General features: G+C 48.8%; 1 protein-coding gene across 2 annotated transcripts in view; it reads right to left on the bottom strand.

The window, feature by feature from the left end:
* Positions 1-15747, bottom strand: part of GRIK3 (glutamate ionotropic receptor kainate type subunit 3) — a 120761-nt gene that overhangs the window by 84334 nt on the left and 20680 nt on the right. Inside the window, exon 1 of one of the 2 annotated variants that reach the window (XM_049819970.1) lies at positions 486-505. The exons of the other annotated variant lie outside the window; for it this stretch is intronic. The gene's annotated coding sequence lies outside the window, so the exon portion shown is untranslated. Of the gene's footprint in view, positions 1-485; positions 506-15747 lie in introns of those variants that run through there. 2 annotated transcript variants of the gene reach the window in all.

The following is a 15747-nucleotide window of genomic DNA, read 5'->3' as shown; positions in this document are numbered from 1 at the left end:
CAACGCTGACTTGCAGGAGGCTGCGTTTCGCTCCCCAACTGCTTGTACCAGGTGAGCGGGACACTGAGGGGTGATGCTAAATAGCAGAGAGTCTGTGATGCACTTGCAGCAGCAGCTGACGGAAGGAAAGTGCAAAGTTGTGTTACCGGCAAAATGAAGCACGGGAGTCTGGGCAGCAGCTTCCACGGTGCTCATGCAATAAAAACATGCCTCTTGCGCTACATGCCAGAAGCCATTATCCAGAAAGCAAATCATCTACAGAAAGGACCGTGAGGAGAGCACAGCTCAAAGATGGGGGGGGTCTGCAGCAGCTAATCTGCAATCATTCACTTAATCAGGATGTCTCTGTCACCGCCTCACTGCCTTGTGTTTCTAGTGTTAGGGCTTGGGATACATATTTGCAGGCAATAGGACGCAAACAAGCTGTAATGCTCAATCAGATGATGCTAGGGATTTCAAGGAAGACAGAAATGAAAATGTCAAACCTGTTAAGCTTTGGAGTGCTTTCACCAGAACATGGGCAGGAGGGACTCCAGGAGGTTGTTTAAAAATAGGAGCCAGAGGGAAATTGCTCTCACAATGGTGACATTCTGGTGTTGATGCCCTGCTGGAGCACTGTTCGCTCTGCTTTTTATAGATCACAAAAGAAAAAAAAAAAAAATCATGTGATGCTTAATTTATGAACCCACACAAAAAGCAGGGGCTCAAAACTCAGCTCAGTCATCTGAAGTTCAGCCTTGATAGTGTCTGTGTCATAACTCCGAGTGCCTGAACAAAGAGGCAGAAGAGGGTAGGCGAAACACAGTCAGTTGTCCGTGGCCTGGGGCCTCTTATCGTCGTTTTTACCTGTGCAAGGGCAGCGTAGGACACTTATACCTCAGGCAGGCAGTATCTTATACCTTTTTTGCATCTCTGGAGTACAGAGCTCTGCCTCAGCGCACAGCAGGACAGCCGGTCAGCTGCCTGTACTGCCTCTGCACGCTGCGGCGGTGGTGGGGCTTCCCCTCCGCTAAAGCCTAACACAAGCTAGAAAAGTGCTGAAAGCTGAATTGCCTGAAAGCATGGAAGGAGCAATGAATGCTAGGAGGGAAGTCTCAGGAACTTTAAGTATTAAGGTAACACAGTTGTTCCTCCGCTATGAGGGCACTGTGCACTTAAGAGATCTGGAGAGGGTCACTCCATCGGGATTTTAGCCCACTTGTTGCAGTTAAAGGCCATTTCATGCTGCATGTAACTCAGGCCTTTGCTCGACTAAAACATGCATATGTGATGGTATGTCTTTTCTTGTGTTTATTTGCATGTAAGGCTGTGGTTTATACTATGTTGAATAGGAGACAGCATTACTAGAAAGCTTTTTGTGAGATTGAAACCAGTGCGCTGGGAAAGGAAGCGCATAATGCACAGGGATTGATTTTCCTCCCTCTGCGGTCCCTCCGGCAGCCCCCAACCCCGGGCAACTTCACGCCAGGGGCAGGGAGCGAAGGATCGGGCCCAAGGCATCTAGCACGGGAGTCCTGTCCCTCCTTCCTCCCCTTCCCCGCACAGGGATGTCTTCACTTGCTACCACAATGCGCTTACTCCCGTGTGCCAAGGAGGAGTTTGGCAGGTCTGTGTCTGACGGCTCTGCCAAGAGCTGTTTGGCAAACACGGTATTGATAGACTGGGAAAGCAGATATCAGATCTGCAATATGGCCCAGCTCAGACGGTAAGCAAACAAACTATTGTGCCACCCCGTTTCTTGCTCAGCTTGTTGAATGTCCCCTTCGTCTCCCGTACCAGCAGTGCCGGTGCCTGGCAGTTGCTTTGGCGATACGGGCACCTGTGGCTCTGCAGGACGGCCACGGGGTCTGCGGCTCTCCCAGCCAGCATCCCAGCTCCGGACAGCGTGCGGTCAGACCCAGCATCTCCACCGAGGCTTCACGTGAGCTCAGGGGAAAGCTGCTTTTTGCAGCTCTTCTTTAAGGCTACCAGGATTCCCTAATGGTTACAGCTGCTCTTTTAACATAATTTGTGCTAAGCCTACAAATACAGAAACATTTCGCCTACCCTGTTTTTCTTCTTGTCTGAGAAGAGGCCAGGCTAATACATCACAGGGTCTGCAAAGCATCACAACCATCAACTAATGTATGAAAATGCTATGAATCCTGTCCGTACCTCCTACCAGACTGGGGTCTCCTGCCGTCACTGCCCTGCCTGCTCCCGGTAACCCGCTGGCCAAGGCTTACGCCACACAGGACGGAGCAGAGGACCAAAGTGATCCCTTCTCGGTCCCTGGGCCGGTAAGGAGTGGATCTGCATGGTTCCCTCTGTGCTGAACTGACAGTTGAAATACTGCGCTTGGGGAAGTCTGAAAGAAGGGTGGATTCCTGCACCCATTTTCCAGGTCTGACTTTGTAACGTGCCGTACGCTGTCTTCCCTGTAACCACGCTCCAGCCCCTCTTTCCTTCACCTGCATCGCTAGGCTCCCGCCCTCCCTTTCCTTCCCCTTCCTTTTATTTTTCTCAGCTGTTTGCATCAGAAGCTCTTCACGGCCACAGCTGCCTTTTGCCCTGTGTTTGTAAAGCCCCTCTCGCGATAGGGCCCTTTTGATGTTAGAGCCTCCTCGGTGTCCCTGTCCCCGTGCTGGCAGGAGCACTCCGCTGTGAGTCGGGAGCATCTCTGCCGTAGCGAGACGTGCCGAGCACGGCTCTGCCACAGGTGGTCTCGGCTCTTTCATCTCGGCTGCTCTCAGAGCCATCCCTCCCTCCACTCCACGCTCCCGGCACAGGCGGCAGCGGGAGCGAGGTGCCGGCGCGGTGTAATCAAAGCAGCAAACAGACAGGGAGACTGCAAATACACCGAGCGGTACAAAGGGCAAGACAAAAATAAAGAGTCTGATCCAGACATTCAGGTATAAGATGACAAAAACATAAACATCACGCTAGTGCCTGTAAATGAATTGCAATTCAGCAGCCAGGCGAGCAGGGCTGACAGGGGGAATGACAGCTCCTCTCATCATCTTTTCAATTACCTGCTGAACAGCGGACCTCACAGAAAGCAGAGAAGTCACCGGCCCCCTATAGAAAGCAGCTGGCGGATCAGCAGCTGTCCCTTCCCTCGGAAGAGGTGAGGAATAAAGACCGGCTTAGAAGGTTTCTAAGCCCTCGTTCCATCCCCCGGCGGTATCGATCGCTCTCCTGCCGCACGAGGGAGATGGTGCCCGTGTCCCCCCGCCCCAGCGGGTGCTCCTGCGGGGCTGCGTCCCCCGTGCCACGGGGCTGTGTCCTTCCCCGAGCACCTGGAGCCCAGGATTCCCATCCTGCCAGCAGGGAAAGGGCTTTCCCGGTGGTGTGGATGGCGGCTGCTTTATGCAAAACCAGTACTAATAGACCGGCGTGCAAAGGTGCTCCTTTGCCACCTGTGCGCAAGGGAGCCACAGCGAACATCCAACTCCAGCTACCCAGAGGTAGCTGTGCGGCGCTGAGTCAGATAAAAACCATCTCCTTTGTGGAGGAATCCCAGAGGAGCAGAACTCCTCGGCCCCTCTCACCACATGGGAAAATGGAGGCAGTTGCAGAGCTGCAGCGGCTGCAAAACCACCGGGGACGGGGGGAGCGAGCGGAGGTGGACACCGCAGGGTGGAAAAAGCGAAGCAGGGAAACAAAAACTTCGGTCACATAAAAAGTCGTAACGTTCACCTTCTAAAACACACAAACTCAGTGATTTAAAGGGGGGGAAACTACTATTTGTTTCCAAATTTACAGGCAATAATACTTGATTTAGATCCCTGTCTGCCTCCTGTATAGACTGCAGTATAATTTAAAGGACAATAAAGCCTGGGACCATAACACCATCACCACAATAAATCAGGCTAGCTACCACTACTCAGAACAGAAATTATTAATCTGTGTTCCAAATGATATGCCTGCATATTGCTTATTTTAGCTGTTTATGCAGCAAGCTGAGATAGCACTTTCCCCCGTTATTATTTTTTACTTTTGCAATGAAATACTGTCTCCTCCTACCAAAGGGTCATTTATTACCCAATATATATGGGGGCAGCCTACTGTGTTGCGCACACAAAGCATCTAATATCAGGATACAACTTTACAGCATACCACCACGCTGTTCATTTCTAGGATGTTCTCAGAGCTGAGGGCACTAATTCATCCCCAGCCGGCAGGAGCACCGCGGCGCCGGGCACCGGGCAGGCTCGCCGGCGTTACCGCACGATGGGGAACGGGACAGTGCCGTCCGGAGAGTCTGTCTGCAGCCGGGACCTGCCGTTAGTGCAATTACATGCAATTACAGACCATTAGTGTTTTTGGCAAAACAACACTAAGATAGAATTTAACTTCTAAACATTAAAATTTGCGGGGATTTTTAATAACGCAAGGGAGAGAAGCTTGTTAACTTTTGAGGGACGAAAGCACGCGTTTTCATGAAGAAGTACATTAAAGAACTGATCAAACTTTGACTAATGTTCAGAGGATGTTTTAGGCCCTGGATCGGCGTGCTTGTGCGCTGCTGGGGTGGGCGAGTCGGGAGCAGGTTGCAGCCTGGCCCGGCCGTGCCGCCCGCTGCACTCGTGCTCTGCGGTGACAAAGGGGACCCGTGTCCGAACGGGAGCGAGACGCCGTCAGCATTTGTCCCGCACAGCTCTGCAGAGCTGCTGTCAGACAGGCGCATTATCATTTTCTGATTACGATCTGACAGTTGACAATTTGAGCAAGGGAGTGATTCACCCAAAGCAACAAAAGCAAGAATGAGACTTTTCTATTTTCTTCCCTTGGGATAGAAACTAATTAAGTGCAGTAATCTGTGGTCCTGTCTGAAGCCAGGCACAGCTCGCATGCCCCACTGGCCTTGAAAAGGCAGCAGGACGAGCATCACTGCAGACATCCCCCTTTCTTCTTTGTAAAATCACAGTTATCACCGGCAATTGCCTCATCACTCCAGACTCAGTTAAACCCAAAAAACCATCCCAGGGAGTGCGCAGGAAGCCTTTCCCAGTAACTCTGAAGCAATGGGCTGAAGATCGTGGTATTTTATAAGTTCGGGGACCATTCTTGCACCTTCACCGAGATTTGATCATGCAAGGTTTACCTTCCTCTAATAAAAATTGCTAAAATTGTATTTTCTGTTAAGGAACAATGCTATTGGCCCTTGAGCAGACTAACACCCCCACCTGGGGTCTTAATCTCAATGCAAAATATTATGAGCTTCGTATTTAAAGCTAGATGAATTGCTGACTCCTGAAATCCCTGGGATATTTCATGAGAGGACAAAGTACTGCCGTCACGGGCAAACCCACCTGCAGCTATACTCAGGATTTTGTCTACATTGTCAAGGGATCAGCATCATTGTCATTTGCAGGAGCGATCTGTTTTCATCGGGAGTAAAACATTAAGACGTTAATATGAATGTTAACATGCTCCTCAGGACTACTTAAAAACGTGTGTTTTTAATAAAGTACAATTTATTTGTTAAACAAATAGTATATTTTTTAAAAAAACTCGCAGCCTCCCACATTGTCTGCAAACCACATTCTGTCTGAAGCCAAGGACTGCAAGTTACATTTGTACATAATGAAATATTCAGCACTGAAATTTTCCCCAGGAATGTTCCCATCTGCTGCTAGATTTCTCTTTCATGCTAATTATTAAATATATCTGAACAGAAATAAATAATAGATTTCCTTTAAAGAAGCAGAAGTGAAACGTAATGAGTGTTTGGTGTTGGGGTGCGTGTTTCCCTTTGAAGCTGCAGTACCCTGAACGCATCCTAAGCCACAGGCGTCACCCTCCCCGCCGGCGCACAGCAAACCTCTGGCGCTTGCTCAGCACCGCTTGCTCCCAGGCCGGCTCCTCACCGCTCCTTCTGCCCCTGCCTTGGCTCTGGCAGCCGTGTGCCTTTGTCCCCTCTCGTTAGCCATCAAGCTCTTCTCCAATCCCAGTCCTCAGCTAACAAATACAGGTTTTTACAGCTATTCTCAAGCAAACTGCGAGACCTCGAGCTGTGCCGAGACAGCCTGTCCCTTGAGAAAGCCCTGGTCTCCCCCAGAGCCTCAGCAAACCCAGACTGGAAGAGCTCCAGTTACCTTGATTGTTTCGCTTTTTCTGTGAGCTAATTTCACGCTTTTACTGGAAGGTACGCTCAGGAATAACGGCCGCCTTTAGTTCACAGAACATCTCACAATATGATGCCCTTTCTTGGTGAGGACTACGCTCTTAAAATACAACGTGTAGCATTAAGTATACTTATTTGTATCGCGCAGCCTTACGCAGCAGCTAGAGCCGGTACCAAGGTGGTAGCAATGCCGAATGGCGCTGTTGAGGTCCTGGCGCGGGTCCTGTTGCCGTTGTCTGAACAGCTCTGAACTCCTCAGAAATCTTTATTTGGTACAGGGAGCCTGAGGTTTCTCTCATGCTGCTTTGGTAAAGCGTGACAGAGTCGGCCCGTGAGAGCTGTGGGGCGAGAGACGAGGCACGGGACGATCCTCCTCTAGAGAGTGTTTCGGGGGATGGATTCTCTCTTCTTCCCTCACATTAAAAGATGTAGTGAAATTATTAAGAAATATGAAGGAAGACAGTGCTGTACTACAGATACAGAAAAGGGTATGTGGAAGAAAGAATGAGAAAAATGATGTTTCCTCTTCAGTGTAATTATTGACGCACTTCTAGAAATGTTGCCCATTTTCAGAAATCAACCTGTGCTGAGATGTTTGCCTGTAGGACCTGCCATCACCTCTCCCGTTACACACCGACTCTGGGTGCACCAAGCCCACTCCGTTGTTCAACAGGGTTCTTGCCCTTTTTGGTGACTCCTGGCGACTACAGTAATAGAAACAAAAAGTACCAGTAATAACTTTTCTGACAAGAGGCGTCGCATCACACCAGCCAACCGGTTGCCGGCTGGAAGCCCATGTGTTGCAGTAGTACTGCACCAGGGCGTGCTGACCCCATCATTAAACTCCATAGTGTTAGATTTTCTCTCTTCTTACTGGAAGCACATGCGTCCCTAATAGTGCAAATTGCTGCAGAAGTGTTAATGAAACACGTTGCAACTGTAAAGTAGGAAGAAATCTGTTACTATAAATTGCGTTTCGATTTCCTTATTACCAATTAGACTAAGAGAGTCAAACAGGTCATATTTGTATACAGCTCATCAGGAACAAGCTTTCACAGTTAAAATAACAAGAGCAAGAGCTGTTTAATTGTTTACTCTGCCTTTCTCGAGGGAAGGGGTCGGTGCTTAGGCACGGTGAGTGGGAAGGGTCTGGTCGGGGATGGAGGTCGCCAGGATGTTTGTCTGTCTGTAGACTCCTCATCAGTGGCTTGCTGTCCCCAAAGTCCTAAACATCCCTGTTCTTAAATAGGGAACCTCTTCCAGCCATTAAATATTCTTACCTCTGGGAAGATTTTCTTAATCCATAATTTATGTCCCATGTGTTTCATGTTATAGGGTGGTTGGTGACAAATTTTGAAGTTAAGTACAAATCCTGTTTGCACCTACCCTCTTTATGCCATAGCAACTTTCTGAGAAGGAAAAGCGAGAGCCACAAATGTCAAGATTAAAAGATCTTTGTAAATGAGGTTTGATTCATCCTTCCGTCATTCCTGGAAGAAATGCATTGAACTATACTCCGGAGTTTGCTGTTCGCAAGGCTTTCGGGTGAAATCTTGAAACACTTAAAATCTGTATGTTTCTGGTAGAAACTGCAGGTCAAACGGTTGTGCTGAAAGAACGTATTTTTGGTTTGTCACCTGGGCAAAAAGCTCCTTTGATTTTTTTTTTTAAAAACATATTCCTGATGTGGAGATGAATGGTAACCATGTGGTAAAATTATTTGGGATCCCTCAGCAGGCAAAATCTGTGCGTGTCTGATCTCCTTCCATTTGGTGACAGTGGAGATGAAAGCTTTGTCTTCTCTTGTGCTGGAATATTTCATTCCTCTTCACATCTGTTTTCCCCAATTTATTCCAAATGACAATGGAATTAACATATATAATGGCAAGCAAAAATCTGACTTAAAATGCTTTCCAAAAAATTTCTGTCCAAAAGATTCAGCTCTGTCCCTTTCAATTAGCTTTTAGGTTTTCTCTAAGTTAATTGTGAAGTTGTCATTCTGACAGTCTGCTGTAAAACGAGGGAAAGAAAGGACTGAGGCAGGAGCCAAAGGGTGTAAATTATTCAGAGATGTCATGCATTTCTCGAGGGGACCCAGGTGACGTCTGTTCATGCCCAAGGACTCAGAAGACCCAGAGAAAACTTGGGAGTAAACTCAAGCCTCGCCAAGATATCCCAATCTGAGGTGACATCGCGTCCATTAGCAGGTCTTCAGACCCGTGCCCTAGCTGAAGCGGCGCAGACACACGTGACACTTCATGTATATTTAAAAGCTGCTTCTCTGCATCACTCATCTTCCCCCGAGCCCAAAGCCTCTCGGGTGCCGTCCCCCTTCACCCTCCCTGCTCAGTCCTGCGCCCTCCCCAGCTGCAGGGCTCCGTGGCTCGCCTTTGAGGCCAAAGTGCCGGTGGTGCCCTGAAGGATTTCAAATGGAAGTGACTAGAGAGGAAAGGGACGGAGAGGAGAGATGCAGTGACTCGCCGCGGGAGAGCCTGCGGGGACAGGGATGGGGACGGGGACCGTGGGCTGCCGGCTGAGCACCGAGCTCTGCCCAGCCGGGTGCCACGTACCCGTGCGGACCAAAGGGATCCAAACGCGGTCGCCCGGTAAAGCAAAGCAGGCGAAAGGGGAGCTGGCCCGTGCTGGCGAGGGAGGAGAAAGCGTGCAGGGACAGGAGGGAGCCGCGGCTGCAGCTCGAGAGAGAGTCTCTGCACGTTTCAGTAGCCAGGTATGGGAAGACTCCGAACCCCATCTTTTACGGGTCACCTGAAGAAGCAACTGCAGGGCAGTGTTCCCCATTACAGCACAAACTAATGCATTATGTCTTTGTTATGCTAATGTCCCAGTACTGCACAATTTAAATAGCACTTCCAGAAAAATTAAGTATGTTCATTGACACAGTGAAATGTTTTCACCCTCCACGTAACCTTCACAGTTTCTGTACAAAATCTATCAGTCAGTAAACTATTCATCTGCGAATGCTTACCAATTATTATGCTAATGTATTACAATACATTACAGTGAATTCTTTTTAAATGCCAGGAAATGCAGCTGTCTGGCAACCTACCTCGCCTGCATTGTGGAGCTATCAATAAACAGCATAGCATTTGCAACTGGATTTTGACTGCTTTGTCAGAACTATGCAAGAAATTTCTTATCATTTAATATTATGAAGAAATTCAGGAATTAAAGTGGTGTAATGTATTCTCCATGCAGTGGACTCAAGAATGGCACACAAATACAAAGTAGATAGCTGTTGCATGGGTTTGCACTGAGCCAACTTGTGCACGAACATTACGGCACGCAGCACAGAAAGAGCACTGTACGTCCGTAGGAGCCAATACACATCTATGCATGCTATGATGTGTAACTGCTCCGTAAGTCATATCTCTTTTTTGGAACTGAGTGATATTAGACTAGCATATGCAGACTGCAAATGGAGGTACTAGGATATATATATGGAGTACAGCATATTACTAGTTCACACTGAGAGGATTCCTTCCACAGATCTTAGGAACTGCTTCCAGGTACCAAAGGGAACTCTCTCTTTTGTTGCCTGATAGAGGAAATATGCAGTATTAATATAAATTTGGCTGTACTCTAAACCACTGAGGAATGATATGATAAAAATCCTAATTTATTATCTAGAATTAATACCTCTTGTAGAAAAGATGAAATTGCTTAGTCTGTGTATTTTAAATTTCATTGCATTTTTAACGCGCTGCCTGTGCCGAGAGGTGTGTGCAGAATAGCGACCAGCGCCGGCGTTTGCTTTCCCAGCAGTGCTTTGCATTCCCTTGCCTGAGAGCGTGTGCCAGATCCACGTAACGGCAACTCACAGTACTCTGCTACACGCTGTTATGTAGGCTTACATAAATGTACATACTTGGTATTTTTAAACATTTGCAATTGCATAATACTTTAATGAATTCATGTATTCTTCTGTAGCACGACACAGAATATCGGAGAGAGACTACGCATACATTAGCGGTGCAAAAAACTTCTCGGCTCCAAGGAGGGCCCTGACGATCAGGCTTACGAGCCCCGGCCCTTTGCTGCCGATCCCTGGAGGACACTGGCTGTCCGGTAGGACAAGCCAAGCCTGGCTGCGCACAGGGCTCTGTCAGATAAGATAATCAGGCCCTCAGAGGCAGTGGAAATCTCCCTTTTCTCAGAGGAGGTAACGCCCGGGGCCACGAGATGCTGCCAGAGCCTGGCGTCCTGCGGAGCTGAGCTGGCTGAGCCTGGACCTGGCCTCCAGCGGGACCCGCCAAGCGGTTCGGAGCAGAGCAGGACCACGGTGTTTGCCACACAAGCAAACCCTCTCCGAACGCACCAGCTCCACCATTACAGCCAGCCCTGCCCGCCCGCTCCGAGGTGCCCAGCCCTGGGGCTGTCGGGCTGCCAGAGCCTCTCCTCCCTGGAAACCTGCCCAGCGGGATGGCGAAGGCGGCTTTTTGGTCCGGGGGCAATCTTGCTGTAGCGTGGTCTTCATCGCTGGCCCGCTCCTAGACGCGTGGCTTGGAGCAGCCGTGGAGCGTTTCTGCAGCAGCCTGTTTTGCTATCAGCCCCGTGGCTCGTAAGCTACCTAGCCTTTTCAAATTAAGGTGAGTTGTCTCGGTCTGGCAGATGCTTGGGAATTTTGAATTGAAAATGCAAAGAAAAATAAACGCCGCTAGAGGCATCCATCAAAACTTCTCTGGTTCCCATATTTGTCTCTTCTCAGAAGCTAATATCCATGAATTTGGTTATTAGAGTCATAATGTTATAATTATTTCATTTAATACTCTAATTATCCCTTGTGATTAATCCTGACCATAACAGAAATGTCTGTGAGTCTGGAAGGCATGTTCCAATAGATTTTGCATTATGAATGTTAATTTGAGTTAACAAGTATGATAGCTAGAGGAAAGGGAACCAAAGAGCATGAGGACTTTCAGCTTCTGAGCAAGCGCAGGGTCTTCTCCTGCCTGTTTTTGCTAGTAACTAGGCCAGCGAGCCCGAGTTTCTGCTGCCGTCGATTCTGTGACTTTGGTATAGCGTTGCAAAATCTGGGTCCGTACATGGAGGCTGTGCAGCAGGCACGGCGGTGCTGGGTGGGAGATGGCATGGCCTTTGGACACCCTGATGTCCAAGCGTTGTGTTAGCAAGTACTGCACTGCTGATGGCTTGCGCTCGTACCTCAGATGTCCACGGGCATAGCATGAGCCCACTGGTGGTACAGATGTTCTCCTGCACTTCCCCGTTCCCATTGTCCAGTTTTAGGTGGATGTAGTGTAAAGCCTACACTTTGGCCAGGTGATATTTCAATGTGTACCTGAGAGCTGTCTGATCCCATCCTACTACACCATTTCCCATTGTTGCCAGCTACAAAGTCACACTCAAAGAAGGTAAAAGTATCTTAAATTCTTAAGTATCTTCAGCGTCTTTGTTGGCAGACCCAGTGCAGCCACAGTGCACCCCCGTGAACAGAAGAGCAAATGCTTTTTTGTAGTATCTGGTCTTTGGGTCCAAGGACCTTGGTGAATGAGCTCTGCAACTGTCAGATATGTATTGGCTGTTATAGGCACAAATATCTATTCACGCACCTTTGCACTATAGTTGTACCGAGCTGAAAAATTGCTGTCTAGGACAACACCCAAACCAGCACTAATCCTGGCATTTTTGTTATTCTTGCTGCAGAGGCAGCAGCAAGTGCAGCGCTCAGAGCCCTGCGCACGCTCAGGCTCTTTCTCAAACAAGTGTGCATTCACATGCACACCCAGACACACACATGCCCTCACAAACTCTGCATGCCTGCCTCCAGGGATTGGCCATCTGTGCCTTTCTGTACAGGGAAGAGAAACGTATGGACAAAGGGAGCCTATGCTGCTGGCAGAGACCTATGGGGACAGGCTTCTGTGATCTTTAGAGAAAGGCTTTTCCTATAAGACAGATCTTTAAACAGCATCGTGTCAAAAAGAGCCAATGGTATCTTCACGGGCTGAGACAGTGGCTGCAAACAAACGTCAATTCAGAATGCAAAAACGAGGGAGTGGAGAAATCTCTGACCTTGTTGTCTACGCACAGTCAGCTTGGCCCAATTCAGCATGCTCTCTACCTAATGCCTGCATTAATCATCAGGCCCTCTTGCTCCACCTCCATATGGCCAAAGCAAACACTGCATAGATTTTTTTCTTTATACACATAAACTATGAGGTTGCAGAAAATAGCTTTTCAAACGGAGGAATTATTGCTGGCTCCCGGCTTCTATGTCCATCTATCAAAATAACTACTGACAAAGGGTGAAATCTTTGGCCTTGCATGCACTGAAAGATGCCAAGCAAGAGAAATACATATGTGATGAGTACATTTCACTGCATAGAGATATTTCTGCGGCCTTTACATTCCCACCACTAAAACAGTCAGTCTTGGAGAAACCAGGAATCCTAAAGACGATGCTTCTGCTCTCATCGTCTGAGGCTGTCTCAGAGCTCCAGCGGTTTGCTGTCCCCACTGGTGTTTTTCTGCTCCTACTCCACAGTCAGCGCTGTAGGCTGGTGAGACTTGAGCAAAGCAGGACCACGTTCTTTCTCCGTCTGGGGATGGGCTGTACATGGGATTCTTACTGTCTTACATGCTACTGCTTAGAAACCATCACTGCTCGGATAAAAAAAAAGAGTTGCTAGTGGTGACAACTGGTTTGTCCACAAGTACAGCCCTTATTTTATCAGCTGCACGCACTTCTCTTCAATCCATTTGCTTCAGTTGTTCCCCAAAAGAGCTAAGAAGTTGGGTGCCTCCACCTTTCCTGGGTGCTGCCAGAACCGGCCGGTGCTGCGGGGTCTCGGCAGAGGAGGCGGCCGGCCCGGCTGCAGCCGGCGGAGCAGAGAGGGGAGAGCAGCACCCCGATCGCGCGCGTGACACACGGGTGGTGCAGTGACTGAGGAAGAAATAAAATACTAGGATGTGAGCGGCTAACTCATCTGCCTCTGGGGGAGTTCTTACTTAAAGCCGTGCTTATTTACCCGCTGCTGCAAGGGGAGGAGCGGCCGGCCAAGATCTGCTTTGTTTTGCAATGCAAGTTACCAGTGATAGACAAATTACCAAACTTTACTAAATAGTACAAAACACCTGCATACACAAACTCAATTTTCCTTTAAACAAAGGAACACCTGGCAGCCTCTAACTTCCAGGGGTTTGCAAATGCTGTTCTTCAAATATTTCTCCAGGTGCTCTCAAATGTTTGCAAGTTGGCCTCTCTAAAGCTAAGTGCTCAAATTGCGCAGGGATGGAGCTAGCGATCTAATTTTAGGTGCTGAAATGTGAAAGACTGAGCCAAATGTGGCAAAGCCTCCTTTACAGCCTGGGGTGGAAAGCGAGGCTCAGGCAGAACCTCCTGAGGGTTTCTTGTGTCACCTGGATGGCCGAGGGCAAACAGGGCATCACCCCGGGGCTGTAGTATAGGTAGGAAAATTAACGTGACCTGGTGTCTTCCCTACTAGTCCATAGCCCACACATTTGTTCCCAGTTTAGTTCACCTTGTAGTAAGTCCACGGCTACCGGATTTGCCACCTCTGTGCCATCAGCTGCACTAAGCCTGAGTTTCTGGCACGCTTGCCGCAACACGCCCGAGCACCGCGCGCTCCTGGCCGTCCCCTGCCCACCTCCTCCAGCGTTTCAGCTCTCAGATGGTTTCCAGATCTGCCCACCTCTCGTCTCTCAGAGACAAATGTTCATCTGCAGGGCAGTGCTCCGAGCTAGAGCGGCTGTGCCCCTTCGCCGGGACCCTGCCGAGGCCGGCGGTCGATGGAGAACGTGGTGCCTTTCTGGGTGGATGGGCTGCGGTGCGGTCGCCTCGTTAGCATGGACAGAGCCTGTTAGCGAGCCAGAAGGAGATCCAGATGTTGAGGCGCTGCAGAGGGCACGCACAGCCACAGGGTGCAGCGGGCGGGCTGGGTGGGAAAAGGGCTCTTCTGCGAGAACAAACGGGCAGTTGCTCGTCCCTTCCTATTTCTGTTTCGCGTACTCCAAAGGTGGCTGCCAAGGACTGCAGCCGTGCAACGGAGCTGTGGCCTTCAGCTGTCAGAAAAATGATCTCGATTCCACTGAAAAGTTCACATCCGACAAAATACTTGTGCTGGGCTGCCTCGGGTATCCGTGGGCTTGTGGAAACACTGCAGGAGCAGGGAAGGAGGGCTGGAGGCACTTGCTGCGCTTCACCGTGGGGTTAAGGATGGGCTGTGCAGCACCACTGAGGGAAGAGCTGTTAGACACTTTTCAGATGGACCCACATTAAGTTTCCCCAAAGGAGCAAACCTCGTCCTCTGTAAGCAGAACCATCCCCCAGATTGCTCGTTAAAAGCTGTTTGGGTGTTTTATAGTAAGGATCTACAGCGAGGAGCAGATGCAGCCAGCTGCAAGGACACCAGCGCCGTACCCAAGGAGCCCTCACCCCCATCTCGGTCTCCTCCTGGAGACAACCTCCTTAAGAGAAAGTTGCTCAAACCTCACTGCGAGCCAAGTGAAGGAATTGCAACCTGGAGAATCAGGAGGGAAATGCTCGCACAGCATCTGCTGCCCCACCTTGACACCAGGGCAGGACGGGCCGGCGGCAGCGGGCGCACGCGCAGCAGCAGGAGATGGAGACGGAGACGGAGGAGCCCCGGGAGCACGGCAGAGCCCGGCACCCTGTGCAGGAGCCGGCCCCATGGGCTGCTTGTGCCCTAATTTGATTAATAAGCACAGCCAACTTTGCTCCGCCATAAGCCCCATTTACAGAGCAGCGACTATCAGTAAAGGCAAGTCCCCTTTTTCTGTGTCTCCGGCAGCCAATTACTCAGTTCCAGTGCGACAGTCTGTTCTTAATTTGGCAGTTAGGGGGTTGTTGAAGGAAATAATGCAGCAATGTCCTCTTAGTGGGGGTCTCAAAAATAATATTCTAAGAGACAGGAGAAAATTAATGCGAAAATGTGGTGTTTACAAGCCCCTGTCACTGCCCATGCTTGAAGGACTGACTATTAACACCTGGTCAATAATAAGATCTTTCTCTAAAATCTTTTTTAAAGGCATCGAGGATGATACTGAAGAGCATGAAAATAATCTGATTAATATGATGTCTCCTTGAAACACTTCTGAAACGTGTGAAGTGCTACTTTTACTGCAGTGTACTTTTCCACCACAAAGTGAAAATCAAAGTGCAGAACAACACAAAATGCAGAGATCCTTACTACATGGAATAATGAGGCCATAAAACCAAACAATAAAGTTAAATAATTTACCATAAATATCTAAAGCTCTCAAATTATTCTCTACATTAACTGCCTATGTTTAAAATGATCTTTGCATTCACCATGTCACAGATGGCAACATGAGACAAGAGAGTCCTTGACAAAATCTCGCTGTAATTATTCTTTCCACAGCTGCAGTTATTTTAATGCCTTTTCAGTTAAGCTGAAAGAGACGCACACATTTTATAAATAAGGGCTTTTAACCAGTTTGACAATGAAGCATTTGAAACGTACAGTGCAAAAAAAAAAAACAACCCAAAAACTTTCACTGCATCTTGAAACCTGGGAGAGCAACTGTGCGGACTCAGAGCAGGAAGACAACTGTTCTTTCTACAGCAGTATTTGGCAATTAAAGCTAAAATTATGTTG

This window comes from Accipiter gentilis, chromosome 17, assembly GCF_929443795.1.
Source record: "Accipiter gentilis chromosome 17, bAccGen1.1, whole genome shotgun sequence".
NCBI lineage: Eukaryota > Metazoa > Chordata > Aves > Accipitriformes > Accipitridae > Astur > Astur gentilis.
This window is presented reverse-complemented; position numbering and strand designations above follow the sequence as displayed.